The 11,202-nt window shown below is 45.2% G+C and overlaps 1 protein-coding gene across 1 annotated transcript in view; it reads left to right on the top strand.

Annotated features, from left to right (window-relative positions):
• Positions 1 to 9,234: 9,234 nt before the first annotated feature.
• LOC108790801 (N-acetyllactosaminide beta-1,3-N-acetylglucosaminyltransferase 3-like) overlaps positions 9,235 to 11,202 on the top strand; it is a 31,912-nt gene continuing 29,944 nt past the window's right edge. Inside the window, exon 1 of the mRNA XM_018561149.1 lies at positions 9,235 to 9,327. The gene's annotated coding sequence lies outside the window, so the exon portion shown is untranslated. The remainder of the gene's footprint in view (positions 9,328 to 11,202) is intronic.

Raw genomic sequence — 11,202 nt, forward strand, 5'->3', positions numbered from 1 at the left:
CTACCAGCTACTCCTCACTAGGGCCCAGACCTGGCCTTATAGCTACTGTGTTGGCCACTGTGGCTGTAGTTCTGCCAGTGGCACACATATTCTGAAGGTGCCCATAGACCTTACAACCATCGCAAGACTTTTGTCTTGCGATGGTTGTAAGGTCATTAAAAAAACGTACGATCTGCCCATCTTGGACAGGCAGATCGTACTTGCGATAATCGCAAGCCCGCCCCGCTGACCGCAATGCTGAACGGGCAGTGTGCACGTGCCCACACCGGCCCATTCCGCAGTTGTCGAACGAGCACACACCCGCTGACAATCGTATGATTCTCGCCGGGTTTTCAAACATGTTCGTAAGACAAAAGTCGTGCGACCGTACAGTAGAAATGGTCGCACGCCTTCCACACACCTTGTGATTATCGTCCGATCGCGGGATTTCCAGCGATTATCGTACAATAATCGCAAGGTGTGTGGGCACCTTTAGTAACACTGTTATTTAGAGCACTGTGCAGGTGTGTCTGATGACTGGAGTCAATGGCTACTGTAATGTGTATGAGAGCAGTGATCTGACTCACCAGCCTGCTGCCAATAGTGTTTTTATCTATTGCTGCAGCATAGTACAATACTCAATACTCCCCAGATAGCAAGGATAACTTGCCACAAACTTGTGGCAGTGTTAAACTGTAATTCTTGTTAACTTGCTGCACACATTCCTGGCAAGTTGTAGACTTGCAGAACACTCGCAGCACAAGTTCTAGTTGACACTTTATGAATTTGTAGCAAATTTGCTTGGCAAGTCCACAGCAAGAGTCCTACAGGTCTTAAGGTGGCCATACACTCTACAACCATCGCAAGACCTTAGTCTTGCGATGGTTGTACAGGGATTAAAAAAACGTACGATCTGCCTATCTTGGACAGGCAGATCGCACTCTCGATCATCGCAAGGCCGCCCCCCTGAGGGGCGGGCTTCCGATGACCGCAATGCTAAACGGGCAGTGTGCGCGTGCGCACACCGGCCCGTTCGGCATTTGTCTTCCGAGCACCGTTCTAACCAGCCGAGAATCGTACGATTCCCGGCTGGTTTTCGAACATGCTGGTTCGACAGAAGACGTGCGACCGTACAGTAGAAACGGTCGCACGTCTCCGTTCACACTGCTCGATTATCGTACGAAAAACCGATCGCATACGATTATCGTACGATAATCGTGCAGTGTATGGGCACCTTTAGCAAGAGCTCTGCAAGTGTACAGAACTTTTGCAAAGCATGTTAATCTGGAGACTTGCAATGCAGACTTTAGTAATTGTGAAGCTTGGCAAGTCTGCAACACTTAAGCAAGTCATTTTCAAACTTGCAGCTCAATTGCTTGCTATCTGGGTCAGAGCTTCATACTTACCTTTTCCGATGGCTGTGGGCTTCTGCAATATCTGCAGTCTGACCAGTAAAAACTAGTGCCGGGATGTCCATACCTGCACACTAGTGTTCCATAGACTTGAATGGGACACTGACTCTGCTATATCGGTACATCCCATTCAAATCTTTAGGACATTTGTGGGCAGGTAAGTATAGATTGGCTGGGAAGAATGAACCTGGCTGTGAGTATCAAGGGGGCTTGGGAGGGAGATTGGGGGAATTTTATTAGGAAGTTTAAAAAACAAAAACAAATTGACAACATTTGTTTTTCAGTTATGACAATTCCCTTTATATTGCAGCTCGCAGCCATAAAGGTCAGTTCAGCGATGCACTAAATATAACTGCATTTGCATTCACCGCATCATTTGTTAAGTCAAAAATAATGTTCTGTAAAGCTTTTAGCATACAAATCACGGATTGGGAAACCAGTTTTTTGTATGCACCTTAACTACACTTTTGTATACAACACACAAATGTTTATATCACCTTAGCATACCTGTCTATGAACTGTGGCGACATCCAAGGTAAAAGCATTTTGCCAAAAGAACAATACTGATTGTCCGGAGAAAGAAACTCAAGCTGATCAACTTTTCCCATGATGACCAAAACAATGGGGGTTGGGTCTCTAATCTGATCTAAAGATACCTTCTATAGCCCAACCTCAGGAAAAACTTTCTACTTCATTTGGTAGTGGGACCTCTGCCAGGTTTTAACCCTTTCGCTGCCAAGGACGTATGGCATACGGACCTACAAAAGTGCTTCCAGCTGGCCAGGTCAGTATGCCATACGGACCTGGCATTTACAGTTCTACTATAAGCTGATGGTCGCTTTAGCGACCATCAGCTTATAGTATAACTGTTCAGCAGACTGTCCCCTTTAAATTAATAGCTGTCATCAGCGGCTCAGAAGCCGCTGATGACCGCTATTATCAAAAAACTGAACTCCAAGCAAACAGCTAAATACACAGAAGCAATAAATATAAGTGTTTTAGCTGCTGAAGGATTTCTATTTCATCCATCCAGTCCTGAGATTTCCACAGCACTGGCACAAAGCACAGTTGCGTCTAGCATGTCAGGAAACTTGATTTTTCTACATTGCGGGTAAGTTGTACTTTTTAGGTCTTATCCCCTCCCCCAGCTTGTGACTCAACAGTGAAAGGTAAAGCAGCACAATGATAAGCTCACCTCTCTGTCACTCTGCTATCTTCTATTAGTATACTCCTTTCAGCGCATGACTGAATGGCTCCTTGTGCTGCTCCTTCCTCTTTCAGTCTGAGTGCTGCTTTATGGCTGAGCTGCAAGAGACTGATAAGCAGTGTAAGTACCTGAATTTGACATGCTGTATATAAAAGAAAAACGACATTTATTATTGTATTAGCTCATACCAAGCTGCATTATTTATTTTTTATATCTGCTTGTTCAGCTTGAAGTGCTCTCTATTTCCATTTTTTTTTTTTTTTTTTTTTTAAGAACAGTTAGCACTTACGTCCTGTTGTATCTGACATCTGTTTCCTGGATAAGAAGTAGTGGATATCTCTCCAACCAAAATAGAAAACAATAAAACCCAACAGAGGAATGCAAAAATATCAAACCATAACAGACTGATCAAATACTATTTGACCCCCCCTGATCTTATTTCTATAATTTAATAGACAACTAATGTGTATGGGCTGATCCGATGTCTGTAGGTACATAGAGCTGCTGAGAGCCACATTCTGACTGATTTAATAGAAAATAAGTGACAGCTAAGCTGCCCATACACCTTACAATTATCTGCAGATTTTCTGTGGTCAGATGGAAAAAGTGCAACAGATTGGCCCAGGTGGAGATTATTCCATCCACACAGTTAAGTGTAGATGGAGGAATCTGTTGCACTTTTTCCATCTGACCACAGAAAATCTGCAGATAATTGTAAGGTGTATGGCCAGCTTATTAGAATCTGCTGTTGGCCAACTCACCTTTCCCTCCCCGCCTTTACTGCTTTCACCTGTCAGTACTATCATGCTAGCACATGTTCCCAATAAAACTTAAAGGAGATTCTCATATTATTGGAAACTCTTCTATTGCAAACTATAGCAATAAAGCCTGGTTCACACCTGGGCGTTTTACAGCGCGTACAGCAGGATAACCCTCATAAATGTCCGTTTGTCACGCGTTTCTTTTACCACAAATTGCGGTAAAAACGCGCGGCAAACGGACATATTTTGTACGCCCAGGTGTGAACCCAGCCTTAAAGAAACTACATAGTAGGTCACGTGTATGCAGGTCAGGAGTCCTGACTTAATTTGCTGAATACTTGTTCAAGATCAGTGGCTCACTAGCTAGAAAAACGAAAGTGCCTTTAGGCTAGCCATACACTGTAAAGCTGGCCATACACCTATAGATTATCTGCAGATTTTCTGTGGTCAGATGGAAAAAGTGCAACAGATTCCTCCATCTACGCTAAACTGTGTGGATGGAGGAATCTCCCACTGGGGCCAAGCTTCAGTATCTTGCTGGTCGGCCCAGCTGGCTCTCAAAACACCTGAACAATGCCTGCATCCAATCAGATTGTTCAGGTATTTTGAGAGCCAGCTGGGCCGACCAGCAAGATACTGAAGCTTTGCCCAGTGGGACATTCTTCCATCCACACAGGTAAGTGTAGATGGAGGAATCTGTTGCACTTTTTCCATCTGACCACAGAAAATCTGCAGATAATCTATAGGTGTATGACCAGCTTTAAGGTGCCCATACACTGCTCGATTCTCGTACGAGAATCAGGCGAAATCCCGCGATCGTACGAGAATCGAGCAGTGTTAACGAAGACGTGCGACCGTTTCTACTGTACGGTCGTACGTCTTTTGTCGAACCAACATGCTCGAAAACCCGCCGAGAATCGTACGATTGTCGGCGGGTTTCTAGCCTGCTCGTCCGATAGCTGCAGAACGGGCCGGTGTGCGCACGCGCACACTGCCCGTTCTGCATTGCGGTCATCGGAAGCCTGCCGCTCAGCGGGGCGGGCTTTCGATGATCGCAAGTACGATCTGCCCGTCCAAGGTGGGCAGATCGTACGAGCTTTCAATAAGCATACGACCATCACAAGACAAAAGTCTTGCGATGGTCGTAACGTGTATGGGCACCTTTAGGCTCTGTTCACACCTGGGACTTTTGATGCTCAAAGCTAAGCGAGACAAAACACTCGAGACAAGGAATCCCATTCTTTTCTATGGCCCCTGTTTACACCTGTGGGTTTTGTTGTGAGCGTCGCACAAAGTTTCCGATTGAAGTCTATAGGACCAAAAAGTAGCTGGTACTTTTTCCAGTGGCAGACATTTTTCTTCTGACGCCAAAACGCTCAGGTGTGAACAGGGGCCATATAAATGAATGGTATTTCTTGTCTTGAGTCTTTTGTTGCGCTTACCTTTTGGTGTTAGAATTTCGGGTCATTCTTGTGCATTCTTAGGCCTCATTCACACACGAATCGGCCGGCACGTACAGCTCCGTGCTGCGTGCGGGGCCGTACCAAGCAGCTGCCGGGAAGGACTGGTGCTGCGTGTGATTAGTACGTAGCCTCCGTCCTTCTCTAAGGGGCTACGCGGCCGTACGCCCCCCTACGCTCACCTCAATTGCAAGTGCATAGGGGTGCGGGTGATCGTATTCCTACCACCGCCGGGATGGATCCTGTATGCGTCCCGGCCAGAAAACCCGCACCCCTACGCACCTGCAATTGAGGTGAGCGTACGACCGCGTAGCCCCATAGAGAAGGATGGGGGCTGCGTACTAATCACACGCAGCACCTGTGCTTCCCGGGAGCTGCTTGGTACGGGCCTGCCGATTCGTGTGTGACAGGGGCCTTAAGCTGGCCATACACCTTACAATTTATCTGCAGATTTTCTGTGGTCAGATGGAAAAAGTGCAACAGATTGGCCCAGGTGGAGATTATTCCATCCACACAGTTAAGTGTAGATGGAGGAATCTTTTGCACTTTTTCCATCTGACCACAGAAAATCTGCAGATAAATTGTAAGGTGTGTGGGCAGCTTTACACTGCGTGGCCCTGCTGGCAGGACAACAGTCGAGTACTTGGTCGACTTTTGTCGAAGAATCCTGGCTGAAAGAACTGTTCAGGAAATCTGACAGCAGCTGTTAGAATACAATAGATGCAGTGGGAGATTACCCCATGCACACTGTTTAGTGTGGATGGAGGAATCTCGCCCGCAGGCAGTGTGGAAAAAAAAATCCTGTATGGCCAGCTTTAGAAGGGGCAGGTTTCCTTTAAATCAAAACCCTTTATTTCCATACATGCATACTCCCTTTTTTTTTTGCATGTTCCACTTTGGTTGAGACATGGGTCAATTGTGCAACCTCCAAGGCTCTTTATTGCACCACAAAAAGAGATTATACTGGCAAGCTCCAGTTCTGATAGTGAACGCTTGTTCTGAACACCTGCTCTATAGTTAGACCATTCTGAGCAACTCTTACAACATCTGAGCAACATATAGGAAAAGCAGTGAGCTTATTCTCAGAAGCCAAAGATATGGTAATGAGAGGGTTAAAAAGGACAGGCATGAGATAGCAATATAGCGTGCCAACATTTCCCAAGAGCATTTTTCTCACTGTACGGTGTACCTAGGCTAATGATGAAAGCAAGCGCAGCAACAGGGCCACAGGAAATGAGTCAAAATGAACTTCTTTTCTTTTGATAAAAAAAAGTAAATTGCATTTTTTTGTATGTACATAAGTGTGTGTGTGTATGTATATATGTGTGTGTGTGTGTGTGTGTATATATATATATATATATAATTGTTTCTTAAAAAATTGCAGTGCATAAAAATGCACTTTTGGTAAAGAGTACAGTAATCAAATGCTTTCTATTTCTTAAAAGAAAAAAGGTAATAGTAGTATTACATCAAGACCGGTATAAAATCTGCCACAGGACTGCACTGCAATAAGAATACAACTTAGGGCTGGTTCACACTACAACGCGTTGTAGTACAGTGAGGAGTACTGCATTAGTCACCCCAATCAAAATGTAATGTACCTAAATGTACAAAAAAAGGACTGCATTCAGAATTTTATTTCACAATCCTGGAATGCACATTACGTGTTGTGGTGGATTATAGCGCAAGTGCATTTTGGTGGTGCGTTGGGGTAGTATCCAAAATAATGGATCAAACACCCTGCTTTATTGCTGTGAGTTGCGGTAGCGCATGTGGTTTACTGAAACGCGCTGGTGTGAAACAGCCCCTACACATAGCACGACATAGACTAAGTATTTATAGCATAGAATGAAACGAATGTGGATGAATGCGAAAAAAACAAACCTGTAAAACTGTGGCTATTGCCGATTGAAAGTGTATTTTTGTATCATTTTAAAGGATAAAACCTCATTGCTTATTATGGCAAACCACTTTTGCTACAGTATGCGTTATGATGTTTTAAAATCTGACCCCTATGTATATACTTCAGGGGAAAAAAAGGTAACAGCAGGGCTTTTTTTTTAAAATTAACCCCTGCAGTGGGGCTACCCCGCACTGCAAGGGTTAAGTGCTCGCTTTTGCCTAGGGTCAAAAAGAAAAAAAACATATACTCACCCGAAACTCCGAGCCAGCAGCGGTCTAAGGTCCCTGAGTCATCAAGTTCTTTACACTGTGTATAGGACATGAGGATGCCGAGGGACGTTCCATTGCTGCTGGAGGAAGCGCTGCCACAGCTGGCCGGCTCTGAGGTTCAGGTGAATATAACTTTATTTTTTAACCTAGACAAAAACGAATGCTTAACCTTTGCAGTGCAAGGGTAGCCCTACTGCAGGGGTTAATAAACAAATTAACCCCGGAGTTCTGCTTTAAATAACTCCTTTTTGTTGTGCGTTTTTAGTTTTCGATAAAGTAGGGAGGGATTAGAACTTCCATCAGGTTTTTCCTGTTGTCTGTGACTGCTAGGTAGAGCCAACCTCTCTATTTGTCCTGGTGTCCAATGTCGCTGAGACACAAAGTGAGGAAAATCCCAAACTGTACAGCTGTCCCTAGGACAACAGAGTAGGGTAAGGGGCTCAAGTTGTGGGGAATTCTTGTCAAAAGCTGTGTTTGCTATTTGAACATAATGCATGCATTGGAATGCCAAACGTAGCGCTTCAACAGAAAAGACTTTGCCTGCAGTTCAAACGCACCTGAGTAGGACCTGCTGTGGCCAAAGAAGCACAAAGCAGTTCAAACGTTGCTTCTGAACTGCCATGTGCACTGCTTGGTCTGTGGCTGTCCGGCCCACAGACCTGCGCTCCATAATGGATGCACCAGCCTCTAAGGCCGGTCCATCCACTGCATGCCATATTCCAGCGTAGGTCAGCAATCAGTCTGTGTTCAAACTGCGTTTCTCTTCGGCCCTTGGTTGCTAGGACCGCTGGCGTCCTAGCAACCAATGTCAGAGGTCCCCCTCTGTCTCCTCTCCTGCAGCTCCAGCCCATGGAAACAAAAACTTAAAACGGTGGTTTGGCATTTATAGTTTCCCGCCCAGCAGTGACTAATGCATGGTACCATGCAATACAGCTATCATGCGTTACAGCGCAGCAAGTGCATTGTATGCACGGCATTACGGTACTACGTGTTGCAACACAGTCGACCGCATTGTGGCCAGGAGGTGTGTTTGGCATGCCATTCAAATGAATGCCAACACAACGCATCTGCTGCACTATAGCACACGGTGTGTTGTGTGGAACCGTGCAATAATCGGTTCGGCCTTCACAGCTGTCCCAGTTTTCTATGTGAGAAAATGAACTGCCCAACACATAGCTAGAGAGAGCAAGGGGGAGAGGCTTGTCCTATTTGTGGAGACACACATATCTTAATAGCACACACAAGGTTGGCTCCATAGGACCCTGCAAGGGAAAAGAGCCACCCTAAAACACAATATCAGGGCCAGTGCTCAGAGGATCTGCTGATTCTACAGGAAACCAAAACCTTTAAACATGAAGGAGCAGCTTCCATTTGTAAGGGCCTTGCATTTAAATAACAGAAGTAATGTTTAAAGCAGCAGTGGGCATGCTCCGGGCCTTCAGTTGTTGTGGAACTACAAGTCCCATGAGGCATTGCAAGATCTCTCCCAGAGAGAGATGCATGATGGGATTTGGATTTTTTACCACAGCCGAAAACCGGAAGTAATGCGGTCCCACAACTCGATAAGTTCGTAGTTTTGATCGATCACCGGAGAGCCAGAGTTTGCCCACCCCTGGCTTAGGGACGAAGTTAAAGACTAACCATGTTACATCCAGTTCAGGGTGCAGCATGAAACATGGTCACATTGCAACACCTGTTATCTGAATTGCAGGGTTCATCTCCCCGCGCTCCCCAACAGAGCCACATCATGCATTCTGATCCCTAATGGTTCTCAATGGAACTAAAGTAGTCTGAAATATAGTTGCCATGATGTTAACGCACTTGTAGTCCACTGACACTTCCTCCCATCCATGTTATTGAATGCCATACCTCAGTACAGACATGGAAGGGAGGAAGAGTCTGCAGCAGCCAGAGCATTGCGCCTGAGATCCACTGATGGCGGTTGCAATACTTTACTGATTCCGATGCATTAAAATAAATGCTCTTTTGTTTTTTCTTTTATAAAGTGTGCATTTACTTTTTTTTCTCAAAAGTTTGGAATTTCCGTACTAATATATCTTAACATAAAAAAAAAACCGAATGGAAAGTCTTAGTTGGTGTAGGTGGTAGAAATGTGACCTTACCAATGCACCCGCATTGAGCCGAGACTGAGGGGGAGCTGCTGGCAGTGTCACGTGACATGCAGCACACAGAAACTAGAAGCATTACAGGGAACTGGTGATGAGTGTGGTTGTTATCAGAAGCAGGGCATATGTCCGGTAGGAGATGCACAGCTATGTCGGGGGAGTGCTGACAAGGCACAGATAAGGCTGGGAGCGGCTCTGGACGGTTCACAGGTAGTGGAAGTGGAAGGAGGGGGGTGTTCTGCTCTATGCATAGGGAAAGCTCAGGATGTAGATGTGACGTCCTCGGGCTTTTACTGTCATAGAGATAACTAGGGAGGGGGAGAAACTGCCGATCAACTCCCTGTGGACTAGGACAGCACACGGCTTGTAGAAGACGGCTGATCTTCTAAGGAAGTGAGTATGCACTTTTATTATTAGTAATGACAGGGGGGGGGCTACATACATTACAATCTGCAATCTCCTTTTAGTTTACCAACAATTGTCTACTTTCATTACTTGCATGCATAGCCAAAATCTATTTTGCCACCACGTGACCTTGAATAGAGTTTTCCTATGCAAGTTCTTTTTTTGTGTATCTAAACCTCCGACTGTAATATATTGCAGCTTGCCAGCCTTTAGATCTGGTGGCTGCATTAGTTTGTCTTTTTTTTCCGCCGTTTATTTTCGCCTGGTGATCCATACACTGGTAGATTTTCATACGAATGTTCATATGAACAAACTCATCAGAACGTTCGATAACTTTACCAGAGACCTGTAGAATGTGGTTAGAAATGTCGTTTGGTTTTAACCTTTTTGATTTTGGAATGAATGGAGTTTCTCAAACGAAAACTACAATCACTGTTAGAATTTAGTTCGTTTGCAGAAAAAAATCCATCCTGCTCCTTCTTTATGTATTTTTTCTGGTCATTGGAGCGGAAAACAATTGTTTTGACCTTTTGTGAACTATTAGAAGATCAAAGAAAAAAAACCAAAACTGAATTCGATTGGTGTTTGGCCAGTCTGTTATTTTTCAACTTCCTATATCAGACCAAGCTGTCCAGTAAAACTGGCAGGTAGAAGAGATGGCATGCTGTACTTTTTTTTTTTTTCAGTGCAGCAGGATGTGGTGCCGTACAACTGTCTTGCACCCCACTGTATCAGTAGAACAGAATGAAATGTCATGGGTGTCATTGGCGCATCTGCACTGTGTCAGGCAAAGCTCACCAATTGTGTGGATATGTCACCAGCACACCAAACTCCATCTTAGGATAAGCAAATGTTCATTTATTGAAGTTCCCTGTCATAAAACACAAGCGCTTTCGGGGCCACTTCATCAGGCTTAGCATTGACAGTGTCAGGCAAAGCACACCAGCTGCAAGTAGGGGGGGGGGGGGATTTATCCAAACTGGAGCAGACAAAATCTGGAGCAGCTGTGCATGGCAACCAAACAGCTTCCCTCTTTCATTTTCAAATCTTTAATAAACTGAAGAGAGAAGCTGATTGGTTGTCATGCACATCTGCTCCACATTTTGTCTGCTCCAGTTTTGACAAATTCCCTTCAGTGTGTTTAACACAGCGGCTGGTGTGAATTGGCCCTTAAGAAGTGTTGGCTGGAGTTCTGATTTAGGCTGGGTTCACACCTTGGCGTATTGAATATGCGCATTTGTACCGTGATTCGCGGTAAAAAAAATGCGCGACAAACGCCCGTTTCCGGGTGCTACTTGGCTGTATCCCAATGGAAACGCGAGACCATAACGCCCCAAAGAAGTACATGTACTTCTTTGGGCGTAGGCCGTTTTGTATCGCGTTCGGACGGCCGGAAATACGGCAAGGTGTGAACCAGACCTATTGAATACAATGGGATTTAGATGTTTGAGCGTTTTGTAGAGCGTTTGTCGAGCGTTGAACGCGCTACAAAACGTTCAGGTGTGAACCAGGCCTTAGTTTGTTAGTCAAGTCCATCTAGATCTTCTAGTCCAGGGGTGCCCATTAGGTCGATCGTTGATCTACCAGTCGATCACGTAGAGAACACCGCCCCGCCGTGGGGGTTCTCCTCTCCCCCATCTGTATGCAACGTGGATCCGAGAAGAAGAGAATGAAGTGCTG

This window comes from Nanorana parkeri, unplaced genomic scaffold, assembly GCF_000935625.1.
Source record: "Nanorana parkeri isolate BGI_ZX_2015 unplaced genomic scaffold, ASM93562v1 scaffold504, whole genome shotgun sequence".
In the NCBI taxonomy this organism is placed as follows: domain Eukaryota; kingdom Metazoa; phylum Chordata; class Amphibia; order Anura; family Dicroglossidae; genus Nanorana; species Nanorana parkeri.